Source organism: Adiantum capillus-veneris, chromosome 7 (assembly GCF_014529385.1).
Source record: "Adiantum capillus-veneris isolate H3 chromosome 7, ASM1452938v2, whole genome shotgun sequence".
NCBI lineage: Eukaryota > Viridiplantae > Streptophyta > Polypodiopsida > Polypodiales > Pteridaceae > Adiantum > Adiantum capillus-veneris.
Window position 1 is genome coordinate 8,873,932 of NC_140937.1, and position 16,626 is coordinate 8,890,557.

General features: G+C 46.0%; 1 pseudogene; it reads right to left on the reverse strand.

The window, feature by feature from the left end:
- Positions 1–13,263: 13,263 nt before the first annotated feature.
- LOC147453410 (uncharacterized) lies at positions 13,264–14,082 on the reverse strand (annotated as a pseudogene).
- Positions 14,083–16,626: the final 2,544 nt, after the last annotated feature.

Consider the following 16,626-nt stretch of genomic DNA (forward strand, 5'->3'; position numbering starts at 1 on the left):
ACCCTATGCTCCCCATTTCATCGCCTTATTCTCTAAATAAAGCTTGAGGTTTTGTGAGTATGTTTTCGTGCAATGTTTTGCCTATGTGAGGTGTGCGGAATCGCCACCTAGTCTTGTGTTTGGAGTGAGCTTGTGTATGTGTGAAGGGTGTGTGGATTTGCCATCCTTTTGTGGTGCCTAAGTACTAAGCCGCTATATCCCCTCCCTCACTCTCTCTCTCTCTCACTCTCTCTCACTTGATCTCATTCCCTTTCCTCTTCATCATTACTCCCAAGCATCCATCTCTCTTGGATGAAAACTTTGTTATGGTGGTGTGTTGTTTGCGTCCTAGCCGCTGAAGCTAGGTGGTGCCCCCTGTTTGCTTTACTATGACAGGCTCGAGGCGCGCCATTCGGTCCCCGGTGTTTTAGAGGCCGTCGGGGTTCGGGGTTCACTTTGCTCCCGTCACCACTTTGAAGATGATCGCTTGGTGGTCCAAGGCACTAATCCTCCTCTGTCGCAAACACAAAGCTTGGTAGTGCCGGCGGAGAGGGAAACACAGTAGCAACAGGTGGGTATTGTGGAATTGCCTGGTTCATCGACGGCGGCGGTATCCTCTGAAGCCCAGGAGATGGCCACTGCAGGTGCAGGATCAGCAAGCCGCAAGCGCGGCCGTGAGGAGCAGCAATTTTCAACACCACCTCCAGCAACTGCATCTCCTGTTGCGGAAGATTCTGTGGTGGCTTGCTAGCGCCGCCGAATGCAGGAAAGAGTTAGCAGTACGACTCCCTTGCGGATGAGCTCTGTGGTTGCGGACGTCCCCGCTCAACCAGAAACGTCGGGTATTACGAATGCGGCTGCCTTGATGGGAGGTATTCTCCCCGTAGCGCTACCTTGGGAGGCTACGGCAGCAGCGACCCTTGCTGACCAATTACAGGCATGCGGCACATTTTTGAGCAGGCTTGCAGAGTCTATTCGTGCAGCCTGGCCAGCCCCAGCCATAGAGGGACGAGTCAATGAGCTGGAAGCACAGGTAGCGACTTCGTAGACTCGGATTGACGAGTTAAACACTCAGAATGGACAGCTGACTGCCACTACTCGCCAGCAAGGGGCAGAAATACAAAGATTAAGAGGGGCTAATGCTGAGTTTGTAAGGTCTATTCAACAAGAACTTCTTCAGTTGAGAACAAAGCATAGCCTAGCTTCTTACTTAACCTCGCACCCTGGCGATGTAATGATCAACATGACTGATTTAGATGCATTGGCAGTGGAGATGCAAGAGGATCTCCTAACTTTTTTAGATAATCAATTACAAAGCTGGAGCACACGCTTAGCTGCTGAGGTGGGAGCACAGCCACCCGCTCAACAGGTTGTGGTGCACCAACCCAAGTCATCCAACACTGACAGAGGTAAGAGTGTTGTCTAGAGGGTTTTGATGTTGCTAATTGGGCACAATCTACAGAGGATTGTGCTGAAGCCCAGGCTCATGTCTCTCATTTGCAGAAAATGATTCGTCGATTTCGTAAGGAGAGGCGCAGGGTCTGTTTTTAGGTGGAGACCTTAGCTCATTCCTTTTCTCTCAGTATCCCACCTTGCCCTCCATTTTGGGTTGCTCTTAATCGCTACCTTACTCGTTATTATCCCTTGCATACACCTCTTGCTCCTCTGCCACAGCCGCCTCAATCTATCTCCTTGCCAACGCAATTTATTCCTCGGGCTGCCTGGCCGGAACAAATTGAGATAGATCCACGTCTTTTGGATGAGGTCTATCGAGCCCATACTGCATATTTTCGGGGCTTTGGCTATATTGATGTTTCCTCTTCACCAGAGCAGGGTGCAGAGCAACCACCGGAACCTTCCAACCGGAGGGGCTGATTGTGGGTTCGCGCAATCCACCGTGCGTGCCAGGTGTTATGGCATTAGCTGCACATGCGGTCCTGCGGTCCTGCGGAGGTCTGGACACTGCAGATCAGGAGTCATGAGTCATGCGGTATGCGGCGGCCGGAGCGGTAGTTCTTCATAGGATATCATGGGACATGAGTGTGTGCACCGTTCCCGATCTGCGCTGGAGCAACGGTTGTATATGGAGGGGCATACCTACCTTTTGATGTAACTTAACCAATCTCTATGATATTCATGGCATCATCTATTGTACTCTATGTCTGGATTACAGATGAATGAAGCAAGGGTTGTTCTGTGTCTGTGTACTTTGTACTTCCTTCTCTTGTCATTCTGTGCGTTGATGTTCATATAATGTAGTTGCGGGTAATCATTCCCGTAATGCCTATTGCTCCTGTGTGGGCAATAGCCATTACAATGAAGTCCGTGACGCAAGAGAAAGTTTTAGTTGGGATACAAGAGCAATGAGATTGGTGGCAGACAATAGACGCATGAGACCATCTCAAGTGGCCAAGTGTATGCCGAAGAAGTATAGTGGCTCAGGAGATCCGTATGCACATGTTTCAATCTTTAAGCAAGTCTTAAGAGTTGAGTAGATAACAGATTTCCACACACAATACAAAGGATTTGGTCTTACTTTAGAAGGGATGGCATTGACATGGTTTCAACCACTGAATGGCGGAGGTTTCCATGACATTGACCATTTGCTGCGAGAGTTTGCCGATGAATTTTTGAAAAGAGGGATCAAACACACACGGTATCCCAAATATATGCTTTCAAACAGAAGGAGCAAGAAAAGGTGAAGAAAGCTTCGCTTCGCTTCAAACAATACATAGAGAGATGTCCGGTACAAGAACGACCGCAAGATGATAGAATATCTGTCCTCTTTATAGAAGGGCTGAGAAATGACACTCTCAAGAAAGACTTGCACCTGAAAGCTTGTACAAGTTTTGAGCAAGTGACCAGAGAAGCATTGTACTTAGTGGATAACAGTGCGGTTTATGGAGAGGTGACAATGGATATGGATGTCGCATCCAGTAGCTCATCATCCGTAGCTAGCAAGACCACCACTAAGAAGAATGTACAAACAACAACAGTGTCGAACATGGAATAAATGATAGAGGATGCTATAAGGAGATGTTAACCCTCACGGCTCACGGACACCCTGTCACCTACGAGACGGACGTTGTAACCTACGGTGGACATTGTATTATTTATTTGGTAGAGTCAGGTACCGGGCTTGTCGGTCCAATAGGAAAAGGGTAAGAGTGATCGCCAATGAGAGGCGCACTCTAACTGGGACATTCAAGGGATTAGTTGGCTAAGCATGGGCGCCCAAGTGTGAATGGGGTGAGCTCATATAAAAGCCAACTAAACCTAAAATTCACTCATTCTCTCATTTGTGCAATAGAAGAGTGCTCTTGTTCCATCTCCATCTCCATCTTCTTCTTCTTCACCTCCTTGTGTGTGTGTGTGTGTATGTGTGTGTGTGTGTGTGTGTGTGTGTGTGTGTGTGTGTGTGTGTGTGTGTGTGAGAGAGAGAGAGAGAGAGAGAGAGAGAGAGAGCGATCGCGCATTGCGGCGGCACGACGGCGGTGAAGCGGTTGAGCGCGATGTAACGGTGTCTCCTTCTTCTTCGCGGCGAGGAATCCTCCACGGCAGGAGCATAGAGCGGTGAGTGACACACCATTGCCCTCTTTTGAGCTTACTAGTTAAGCTAGTTGTGTGCTTGGAGCCGTCTATGGCTCGCACATAGTGTTAGGCAAGGCCCTTGCTTCGATAGTGTGGCAAGGAGTGCACATTTTTGGCGCCGCTGCCGGGGAATCGCCCTGCACTAAGCCCAAGAGGCACTTTGTGCTTCTCCTATGAGTTGTTTGTAGTAGGAAAGAAGAGGAAGAGGAAGAGGAATGAGTTGTTTTTCTGCAAGTTGTTAATTTCTGTATTGTCTGCAAGTTCTGTGATTTTTGCATAATGTTGTGTTTTCTATTTGCACACAGTCTTTGCACAATTAGTGGTCGTTAGCTTGTTTGCAGTGAATGAATAAGTAGGAAGGCAGTTAGCAATTTCTGTTTGCACACAGTCTGTACACAGTTTTCTATCAAGGTTTGCCTGCACACAGTCTTTGCACAGTAAGGTAGTGAGAGAGGAAGTAGGTGGACAGTTAGCTCACTGTCAGTAAGCAGTTAACATATTAGTTAGTGGTTAGCAGCACTGTTAGTAAGTAGATAAGGTAGTGAGCTGTCTGTGAGCTGTGAGCTGTTGATTGAGAGGTTAGGTTGGTGTTGACAGTGTGTGTGGCCAAGAAAGGGTCACTAAACCGTGCGCGGTCGTCACCTCAAAAAAATAAATAAAAAAAAACCGAAAATATTTAAGCGTGAGTGACTGGGGGGCTAGACTAAAATTTTGATCGGGATCGGGATCATTTCCCCAAGCCCAAGCCCAAGCCTCAGTTCTCAGTCCTATAATATATACTAGACTCACTCTTATATATATACCCTACCCCCTCAAGAGGGAATGAGAGCATGTGGGGCAAGTCCTCCACTCTCCTCCCTTCTCTTCCCACTTGCACCTTTAGACTTTCTAATTTGGGCCTAGTTCCCTACTAGAAATTGACGGTTTTAGGGATTCCGAGGGCATAAAGTGACCAAATGGAGGGCTGTAAAGCACGGCACGTCCCTCTAACCGAGACGCTCGTTTTGAGCTATCATACGTTCTATTCTATAGCTGGGTCAAAAAAAAAGGACAAAAAAATCAAAAAATAAAAAAAATTTAAGAAAAGACTTGGGTTGCAAAACACCAAAAAATACTAGGTGAGCAGCCTTCATGGGCACTCACTGACACTTCTAGGGGATCCAAGTCATATGAACCTACGCTCTGGACGAGTGTTAGAGCACGAGCATATTGGTAGTGCCTCCATTTACGCGGGCACCCATTATTCCTCCACCCTAGGTTCTGGACCTTCGGCCGGGACTCAAGGTAGCGCGACCCAAGATCCTCATATCGCGTCTAGTGATTCTTCCTCTGACTACGAAGTCATGGAGGGGTATCCTACACCAAACCCTGATAGTTCAAGTCAAGACATGCATGCCATGGGCCCACGGCCCGGGTCCAGCGTGTTTAGCCGCTTAAAAGAGACCCTTAGTAGAGCTACTCGCTCCGAACATGCGGTTAATGAAATAAATGAAGGGAGTGGGGAAGTAAATTCTTCATTCATGCCTAAAATAGACCCTATGCTTCTTGAGAGTGTGCATGTGAATGTTCCATCCACTGCACCTCCTGATCCTTTAGGAGTATCTCCCTCTGAGGTTCTACTACCCGATGGTAGGAGTCTTGCCGAAGTGCAAGAGATCGAACGCTATATGCAAGCAACAAGGGAGAGGGAAATTAAGAACCTACGAAGGCTAGAACAAAGTCGAGCCCTGAAAGCAAAGGCTCCTATGACAACAATCATGCCAGCCGAGCAACCGAGTGCTCCCAAGGTAGCAGTCACGGAGGGGCAAGCGATGGGGAGCAATAATGCTTCCACTTCGAGGGAAACCTCCAGCACGCCAGGCCTAGATGGGATATTCCTAAACAAAAATTGGGAGTATGACCTACAAGCAGAAGCTTTAACTGATCGGTACACAGGACACATCTATCATGTGGGCTGGTTAGATGTTCTACAATCCACATCGGGTGCTACTAGCATAGATGAGCAACAACAGAAAGTCTGTGATGTCCTCCATAGGATTGTCGAGTTAGAAAGACAGAACACAGGGATCAACATGCCTTCAACAGGCCTAATGAGATTCTTGGATACGGGAAAGGCCAACCAACCAACCCTATCACAAATGGAGACTCCCTCAGTGAGCCCCATTGATCCTCCATATGTTGTTTCGCGAGGAGCCTCAGTACAATCTGAGCCCACAAGTGGCAGCTTTACCTTCCCAGATCTAGCTCATCTTTCTCTTAACGACACTACGGCTACCATGCATATCCCAGTGGTGAGCATGACAAGAAGTACACCATGGAGTTCATTTGTTAACACTGCACCGATGCCTAGTAGCACAGTGCCCCGAACTATACCTACATGTATGTATCAATCATGTGCACCTGTCGTACCTCAGCCTCATGTAGCTCCTACACCTTCGATTATTCCAAGAGCTTACAATCCACATTGGCATTATCCAAGCTCTTATACAAGTGGAGCCATGCCATTTAATAATAACATGCCATATCAGGCACCCCCTATGCCTAGGGCCTCGCCTGTAAACTTTGGACCACCGTCTGGTACACCACCATACGAAATATGGGACCCAAGAGCCGCACGTATGCCAAGGCCAAGACCAACTCCCATCTCACATGTGGTTCCAAGAGCACATACACCCATTATACCTGCTCAAATAGGAGATTTGGCAGCATTTGCTCAAACTATCGGTCGCTCTATTGCGGAAAACATGCGTAGTGCACCTGATAGGGAGCCTAGGAGCAAGGCAGTTCAAGTAGCTAAGCTCACACATAAATTCAGTGGAGACGGAGATGCTAGAAAGCATATGGAAGTCTTTGAACATGTGTGCGATTCCTTGGAAGAGCACAATGAGCTACATAAGTGTAAGGCTTTGAGTTTGACCCTAAGCGGAAAGGCTGGAGATTGGTATAGAACCTTAAGAGTAGAAGAGAAAACGATCTACTCTACTCTTAGGATACTGTTCTTAAAAGAATACATACGAGAGGGAGTACTTTGGGGTGTAGCCTCTCAGCTCCAGAAAGCCCAACGAGAAGAAGTGAATCCGTGAGAGACTTCATTAGTCGCATAAAGAATTTGAATTCTTGATGCAATTCAAATGAGTTATTCAACAACAACCAATTGCTCGATAGATTCATTAGGGGACTACGACATGAAAGTATTTATAATGGCCTAGTCATTAGAGGTATCACTACTTGGGAAGCAGTCACCATGAATGCAATCCAATTGGAGGATAATTTAATGATTGCAGGAGAAAGAGTGTCTGCCGAGCCGAAGTCTAGTAGCTTGCAAGCATCAGGGCATGAGCCAATGAAAATAAAGCCAATCGTGAAAGAGCAAACGATATCTGAGATGACTTTGGCAGATCTCACCAAGGCCATCCAAGAAAGACTTAGGGGTAATCGTGCTCCACAAAACACTCATATGTATCCAAGAAGGGAGCAGCAATGGTGCTCAATTTGCTTGGGCCCACATACTACGAGTGAATGCCCTACTTTCAGAGTAAAGTTTAACGGGACTTGTAACGCATGTGGTAGGTATGGCCATCAAGCGAAGGATTGCCTAATGCTTAAACGCATCATGGAAAATAGACCGCCTATAGCTTGGGCAGACTCACCTCGAGTTCATGCATTGATGCCTACCCCACCCATGGAGCAACAGTTGCCATTACAGCACATGGTCCCTATAACCCAAAATGTGGTCCAAACCACGCCGTTTCCACCTCCAGTGCTAGGACCGCAACCCCCTCATCCAAGAGTTACACCTATGAACCAAATAGGTTGCGAGTCATCTAGTACTTATGTAGATTGCGAAGAGGACATAGACCCTAGTATCACCTATGGAGTCGACATGCTTGAGGAGTGTCCCATGTACTATATGGAAGACCATTGGGGACAAATCAAACCGGTATATCAAGCTACTGCGCTAGCAGCAAGAGGCCAAAACATTAATAGTTTTGCCAGGAGACCACCTCTTCAGTGCTACGAATGTGGTGTACCACATCGAGTAGCTGAGTGACCCATTAGAATGCAAAAGAATGCTGCATTAATGCAAACAAGTCAAGGGAGTGCATTGGCAATGCCAATACTCACTTGTAATCGTTGTGGCATAGATCATTTGATCGCACAGTGTCCTAACAATCCAAATGCACCGAAAATCACACCATTGAACATAATAGAGATTGTTGATGGGACACCACCAACTATAAACATAGCACTAGTGAATGCACTCACACGGTCGATGCTCCAAAAGCAAAATTACATCCTCAAAGAGAGAGATGCTGCATCCATTGGCCGAGCGAGAAAGAAGAAAACACGAAGAAAGAAATCCCTTAATGCTTCTAGCTCAAAACCTAGTTCAAAGACTAACATAGGGACAGGAGAGGATCCCGTGTATATGAATGACCCTGAGGATGACTCAGATTCGATAGAGACCACGGAGACCAAAACTATTACTACAAAGGAAAAAGCTAGTGAGGAGGATCACGAGAGGGAATTACGACGAATACCAAAAGAGTATTCAAAGTTAAACCACCCAGTTGCGAACCCCCAAGCTAAGCCACGAGAGACAAAAAATAAGGATTGCAAGAGAAAGATTGGAACCTATCCAAACCCAACAGTGGAAATTGAACGAGTCCAACAACTGAGGGGTTTGGTGGAAGAAACTCAACGAATATTAGAACCTGAACCCAAACATATCCAGATGTCGGACACAGTGTTTCCCACACAAGTTCAACCTCACAAGAACTACAGGCCGTTAGCTATACCCAGTATCATTCGGGAAGAGAGTGAGGGTAGGACATCTGAAAGTGGACACACACCTTTCCTACTAGAGAGAATGTTTGGTGAGGGAATGCCCGACCCCCTTGAGGAAGTGGAGATTCCATCTTCACCATTCTCTTGTCACGGTCCTACGTCCCACAAGATGCCATTAAATGTTGCCAAATTGATGGATTTCATGTCTTCAGAAGTTAGAACCACCATCATGTCCAAACTATATAAAGACCCCGAGCTAGTCTCAGCTCTTCGAGCCTTCCTCAATGCAGAATTACAGGCTGGATTACCACAGTTTTCACATATGAACAAACCTGACTCGGTAATGAATGATGAGGAACATTTAGCACCACCATCTGACCTAGCGGGACATGAATCTGTAATTGAAGTACCCGTTAACAAGTTGGGGCAATACTTTGAAGGTGATGAATCTAATGCTACTCTACCAATCACTACTAAAGGATTAACTGTAAAGGGGGTCCTTGACGGTGGTGTGGGAGTCAACATGGTGACAAAGAGTTGTTGGGAGTCTATGGGGCGACCTCACCTTGAAGCCACAAGCGTAGTGGTAAAAATGGCTAATGGATCTATTGTTACGCCTATTGGAATGCTAATATACCAATCCCCAACCTTTCCACTTAAGGTTAGGCTTAAAGCATTGCTCTTATGCAGGTCATTGTGTTCTCCTAGAGAATCGCATATTTGTTCAAACACTTCGATATGATTTCTCACATCCCCGTCTCCACTAAATTTTTGTGTGAGCTTGGCTATTTGTACTGCCTTACTTCAAGGCTCTCTATCAGCTGTGTTATGCATATTCTTAGCAATAGATCGACCAATAGCTTGAGCAAATGTTGCCAAGTCACCTAAGTGAGCAGGCACCGTGCGTGGAGGTGCTCCAGAGACTACATGTGGAGTAGGTATTGGCATCGGGCTTGGCGCATAGGAAGCCCTTGGGTTCCACGTGGGGTACGATGTTGTGCCATGTGGTGGTCCAAAGTTCATATGTGTGGCTTTAGGCATAGCAGGCGTCGGATGTGACATACTAATGCTAGACGGTATAGTCCCATGGAAATAAGAACTTGGGTATTGTGGTTCTGGAGCATAGGTAGTTGAAACAATGGGAGGAGTAGGGACTACATGAGTACAAGGACCCATGGGTGTATACGATTGGTAAACACTTGTAGGTACTGTTGCAGGCATTGAGCTACCATATAGTGGTGCTTTACTAAGAAATGAGGTCCATGGCGTGTTCCTTGGCATGCCCATCATTGGGGTAGGCATGGTAGCTGTGGTGTCATCAAGGGAAAGTAAAGCTATCACTTGTGGGCTCAGATTGCACTTAGACCCCTGGCGAAACAACATATGGAGGATCCATCGGACTTATCGAGGGAGTCTCCATTTGCAATAAGGTCGGTTGTTTAGCTTTCCTGTATCTAAGAATCTCATGAGACCCGTTGAAGGCATGTTGATCCCCTTGTTCTGTCTCTCTAACTCAATGACCCTATGGATGACCTCACAAACTCTTTGTTGTTGATCCTCCACACTAGTAGCACCCATTGAGGATTGTAGGACATCTAACCAACCCACGTGATAGGTGTAACCTGTGTATAGGTCAGTCAAAGTTTCTGTTTGTAGTTCGTACTCCCAGTTCTCATTTAGAAACACTCCATCTAGGATTGAGGTGCTAGGGGTGTCCTTTGAGCTAGATGCAATGTTGCTTTCTAGGGGTTGGCCCTTAGCGGTTGCTAAGTCAGGAGCACTCGATTGCTCTCTTAGCAAGGATATTGACATAGGGGCTTTCACTTTTAACTCTCTTCATTGCTCTGCCTTACGTAAGCTCTCGACTTCTTTTCCCTCGCTACAAGGATATATCGCTCAACCTCTTGCACTTCGGCAAGGCTTCTACCATCGGGTAATATGACCTCGGAGGGAAATAACTCTAAAGAGTCAGGAGGTGCAGTGAATGAACTATTCACGTGCACATTCTCTAAGGGTATAGGGTCTACGTTGGTCATGAATGGAGAATTTACTTCCCCACCCCCCTCATTTACATCATTAGCTCCATGTTCGGAGCGAGTGGCTCTACTAAAGGTTTCCTTCAAGCAGCTAAGCACGCTCGGCCCGGACTGCGGGCCCATGGCATGCATGTCTTGGCTTGAGCTATCGAGAATAGGCATTGGGAAACCCTCCATGACGTCGTAGTCAGAGGAAGAGTCACTAGCCGCTATGTTCGGGTCTTGGTTTGTACTGCCTTGGGTCCCTGCCGAGGGCCCGGAACCTAAGGTAGGTGGATATTGAGAACTCGCATTAGTCAAAATTCTCTCTAGTTGCTCCGTCTCTAGCACACGACTAGAGCGTAGATGCATGGGCCTTTGGCACCCTACAAGCGTTGGCAAATAACCTCGAAGGTTAACCGCTTACCTTTTTTAAGTGTCCGTTTTCACTCGTGTATTTTACGTTTTTAATGTTTTTTAATGTTTGATTTTTTTATTAAAGTGCGTGATAGCTCGAAACGAGCGTATCACTTAGAGGATCGTTGTGTGCTTTACAACACAATTTTTGGGCATCTGAAGTTCCGTTGGTCCTCAAAAAATCGTTTTTTAGCTACGTGTGAAGCTAAAATTCGTAATTTTAAAAGGCGACTGAGGCCTAGGCGTGAGCGTGAGCTTGGGCTTGGGTCTGGGAGATATTCCCAATCCTGGTCCTACCTTTAATTTTTTTTAAAAAATTAATTTTTTTAAAATAAATTTAAGGATAAGGTCGCCGCGGCCTACGCGAGAGCACACACACACTCTATCTACCTACTTCTAACTAATACACCAACTGTTACACACTAACACACTCTATTAGCTCTCACAGATCTACTTCCTACTTACTGTACATTACATTACACAGAAAACTAACAACCTTAATACACAGAGAATAAACACAGTACCTTTGAAAACTCCATTAACAAAGAAAACTAACAACCTTAATACACAGAGAATAAACACAGTACCTTTGAAAACTCCATTAACAAAAAAAATACACAGTATAACACAAAATCCTTCTTCTCAACACACACGCCCTCCTTCCTTACCTTTCCTACAATTGAAATTGCACCACAAAAGAAGCACAGAGTGCCATTCAAGCTTAGTGTATGGCATTCCCCGGCAACGGCGCCAAAAATGTACGCGTATGTCGCACGTGTCAATGCAAGGAACTTGTTGATACACCGCGTGCGAGCCACAAATGGCTCCAAGCACACAACAAGCCTAAACTAGTAAGCTCAAAGATGACGATGGTGTGTCACTCACCGCTCTATGCTTGCTTCGTGGAGGATTCCTCGCCGCGAAGAAGAGGGAGACGCCGCTACGCCGTGCTCAACTGCCTCACCGCCGTCGTGCCGCCGCAATGCTCGATCGCACTCTCTCTCTCTCTCTCGCTCGCTCTCTCTCTCGCTCGCTCTCTCTCTCTCTCTCTCACGCATACACACACACACAAGGAGATGAAGAAGAAGAAGATGGAGATGGTGCAAGAGCACTCTTCAATTGCACAAATGAGAGAATGAGTGAATTTTAGGTTTAGTTGACTTTTATATGAGCTCACCCCATTCACACTTGGGCACCCATGCTTAGCCAACTAATCCCTTGAATGTTCCAGTTAGAGTGCGCCTCTCATCGGCGATCACTCTTACCCTTTTCCTATTGGACCGACAAGCCCGGTACCTGACTCTACCAAGTAAATAATACAACGTCCGTCGTAGGTGATATGGTGTCCATGAGCCGTGAGGGTTAACACAACAGTAGTTTGGTAAAGAGTGACATCAACAGGATCACCAGCATCATGTAGACTCAACTTCAAACCTGTTTCCATGGGAGTGTGTTGTGGCGGTTACGCCGCTAGCGGTGGCTATGATAGCGAGAACTCAACCGACAAACAAGAATGTCAGACGAGGACGAAGCTTGTTGACCCACAGGAACATGGAAACAGATAGGTGGGTGTCAAATCACCTACTCGACCTTCTAATGACAATCACTACCAAAGAAATCAAATATAAGTTCTCAAATACACAAATGATTGAAATCCGTACTACAAATGAATGCTATCCGAAACATGATCTAGAGTCATCAAATCAGCCTCAAACTCAAAGGGGGGTCTCCACACTAGGTAAGGACAATACCCTATGAATCTACAATACAATCTCAACCTGTAACCACTCCGTGCGGTAAACGTGTATGAAGATAGGCCAAAAAATACAAGTGATTGAATCTCGACTCCGATGGTACTAATGTGAAGCTCTTCTCACTACGGTTCTATAGATATATGGCACGCTCAATTCCGACACACAGGTAGGGAGAAAACTCACATGCAAGCTCGTGGGAGCTCACCTCTTGTAGAAGCCGAATGCGTGCACGCTTGGTATCAGTGCGTAGCTCTCGCCGTTGCTAACACAATGGCGGTGTCGCTTCTCCAATGGCGGCTCCGTAGCTCGCATAGCAAGAGGATAAAATCTCTCTCTCTCTCTCTCTCTCTCTCTCTCTCTCTCTCTCTCTCTCAGACACAGTCACAGTCCTCAAAAACTCACCTTGATTAATGATTCAAAATTGTTCTCTTAGGTTTACAAAAATTGGCTCTTATACCTCAGCCTTGGAGGTGTGAAAACATCTCTAATCTAGTTACATAAGCAAGTGAAACTACTTGGGGAATACAAGCTAGAAACTCAATTGAGTCCCGCTAATTACAATGAATCGGCTCCATGAAAAAAATGTTAGAAAGACATTTATTACAATAAGTGTTTACAAAAACATGAGTGTGAGCAAAAATGTATAGATATGGTCCTCCGCTCAACACTCCCCCCCTCCGCGTTCATGTCGTCCGTGACATGACATCCTTGCTTTTTCTTTAGTGGAGTCCCATCGATTTCAGCATCTGAAGATGTGACTCGTATCTTAAGTTTCCAATGGTTAGTGTAGGGCCGAATATCCTACTTTCATGAGTAAAGAAACCAGTGTAGAATGCCTCCTCAAAGGCCTGCATGTGGAAGCTCGGCATAAACATGATTCTCTGATAAAAGAGGTGTAATAATTTTGGAGATGGCTGCAAGGCTGGATCATACATCATATATGTCACTGTGTCAGCCGTTGACAACAATGTTGAGCTGGTAGCTTTATCCGGCGCGAACACTTCAATGCAAGCCAATAATGTTCTGCAAATCTTTTTGGGCATTTGACACGAAAGGTCAGGAGAGCCAGTAAAGAGCTTAATGGTGCCCATTAAGGTTTTCACCATGTAGGCCTTACTTATTCTCTCTCCCACCGTCGGTCCTGGCATCCTGGGGTAATTAAGCCAATTTGGCTTCTTTTCTGTGATTCTGCCATGTTCTTGCCAACTCCTGACTCGTGGCACTGGACAGAATGTTGCATCTTCTCTAACTTCCTTGGGTGCCTCCACCAAATAGATTAGGGAGGTTGGGTACTTTTTCAACCACCCTTTCCTCCATCTCGGTTGGGAGTCCACTATCTTCTTTGATTCCTCCTCTTTTGTGATGTTGCCTTCGTATAGCGCGACATATTGCTCCTCTTCTAGCCTTTTCTTTGTTTTCAACACTTCAAACTTTAGTAGAGGAAGGGGCAATGTAGGTTGCATCCACTGTTCTTACAGCACCTTAGTATCCAATCCTTGAAGTCCAATGGAGAACAAGAGTCTTCTTTCCCACTCCATGGCCGCCTTTGCACTCTCCTCTATTGCCTGCTCTATCTGCTCGTGCAATCTGTTTTTCTCCTCCTCGGTAGGTCTTGATGTTGTGGTATCTTCTTGTGTTGAGGCTGGATCTTCACTAGTTGTGGCTTCCCCAGTCTCTGGTAGCTCCACGGCTGCCCCGCCCATTTCTTCTTGCTGAACCTCTGTATCTTTTATCATTTTGTCTTGCAGATCTTGGAGCTGCTTTCGGAGGGCCTCATTCTTCGCTCTCAGTGCTCGGTTCTCTGATGTAAGTCGTTCTTCTACATCCAATGAGCCCTCCACAATGTGCAATCTCTGCACTTGCTCTAGCCTCAATTCTCTTTGCAAACTCCGGACTTGATCTTCCAGACCGGGGACTATTGCTCCCTCTGGCTCTACTCCTGCTCTACTAGCTCTTGGTGTGGATCTAAGCCTTAGGATTGTTCTCTCCTGCAGCTCCATCCTTTTTCGTAGCTCAATGAGCTCGTCCTTTGTAGCTTCCAATTCATCTTCAATTCTTTCTTTGGCTTCTTGTGCACTGGTCGCCTCTCTTGAAGCATCAGCAAGTTGGAGGATTAGTCCATCTCTTTCATTTTCTGCTTCTTCTTTGCTGTCCCTCATTGTCTTCGATCGGGCTTTGATCTGTTTCAATAGTTGATGCACTTTCTGGATATCTCTTTCATCCTCATCTTCAAGCTCATCCTCTGCCTTCTCAGGTACTAACCTCTGCTCTTTGTCGAATCTATTCTTGGTCCTCCTCTCGGTTCCTCTCCGTTCTTCATGTGCTAAGGCAATGCCATACACAACCTTGAGGGCCTCTTCTTGAGTATATCCTGTGTCGATTAGAGCATCATATTGCTCTTTCTTCTCTTGAACTGGATCCGTTGCCTTCTCCTCTTGCTGTATTTCGGGCTTTTCTAATGCATCCACCTCAACTTCAATAGTCGTCTCGTCCACTATCTTTTCCTTTCCTTCAGGACTTGCTTCTTCTACCTTGCCCTTGCTCTTGTCACCTCTTTTTAATTCAGCTTTAAGGTGCTAAACTTCTGCTTCAGTGTATGGCTCGACTGGTTGCTGCTCCAAGATAGCTTCTGATTCTTCATAAGCCTTGATATATTGATCGTACTGATCAATATTTGGTCTTGTTGAGTTGGCTCCGACTTTTGTTGGGTCTGGTACCCACTTTTCCTCAAAATCTCCTTTTAAAGCTCGCTCGGCTCTAAATTGTTCAATCAGCCTCTCCATTCTGGCGGCTTTTTGGCTCTTAGTTTGCTTTGGAGCGGGTTTCTTCTTGGTCTTCTTCTTGAGGGGCTCGTCTTCTTCTTCTTCTGGCTCGGAAACAATTTCTAGTTTTCGCCTTGCCCTTGTTGACACTCTCTTTGTGACCTCTAGCTGGTATTCATCTTCATCTATCTCTTTTAGCCATTGGTTTTGCGAGGGAGCCTTTGGCCACTGGTCCTTTTCTCCGATAGCTTCATAAGCTATCTTAGTCAACACTTCCGCTCCTCCAATGTACTTTGGCTTCTCGTTCTGCAAAGCACTTACTTGCTCATGGATGTGCTGAGCATAATTGACTTCCTTCGGGATGTTTCTCTTTATTGCCCAAGTGATTGTTGTGGCAACAACATGTGGTGGTGTGGTATACTTCTGTGGCCTTTTGCTGCATATGTGTAAAAACTGGTTGTAGAGCCGACAAAGCTTTGCCGCTCTCGGATCTGCCATGTCTTCATAGGTAGCATTTTGCTTCTTTGGCCCATACACTTCTATGGCTTCCCATCTTTCTCTGACTGAGCATCCTTTGTTGTGCAGCTTCAGAGCATCTGCAATGAGCTGAGGAGTGATAACCACTTCAACCTTTTTCCCGTCCAAGGCTGTGAGTGTAGCCTTTTCGTCTTTCTGTATGGTGGTTGCCAACTCATACACTCTTTGAGTGTCTACTCCTGATGGTCTAGAAGTGAAAAAAATGTGGAGATCTGCCCTTTCCAGGTATCTGCTTATCTTCTCTGTTCTGCTGTAGTCCCCCAGTTCTTGGGGAACCATTGGGATATCCACTGTTTGTCCCCGTGGGTCTCTGAAAGTACCTTGGTATATCTTTATCCCCTGTTCTTCTAGCATTGCTTCTTCTACCCAAGTCTTTGTGGGCTCGAGAGTCTTTGGGGGAATAGAAAATGGCTCGGCTTCTGCTATTGCTTCCTTGAGTGTCGGTCTCTTTCTCTTTGCTGCTGACGACTTCCCCGAATCCATGGATCCTGTAACTCCAATTTCAGAAGTTAGTGTCTTTTTCAGTACTAAAAGCCGAAATTAAGCTCTTAACTATCCAAATGACTTAAAAATTGAACATAAGCTATTCAGGGCCTAAGGATGCAATGCATGTGGAAAATTGTGCAATTTGGGTGCAAAATCATGTTGCGGACATCATACAAGTATGATGTCTTTTGTGTCAAAATGGCTTGATATTGGTTGTGCTTGTAGCTAATAGTGCATACATTCATTCTATATGCCTGGATTTGAATTTGGGTCCCATTTGGTCAAGTTATGGCCATT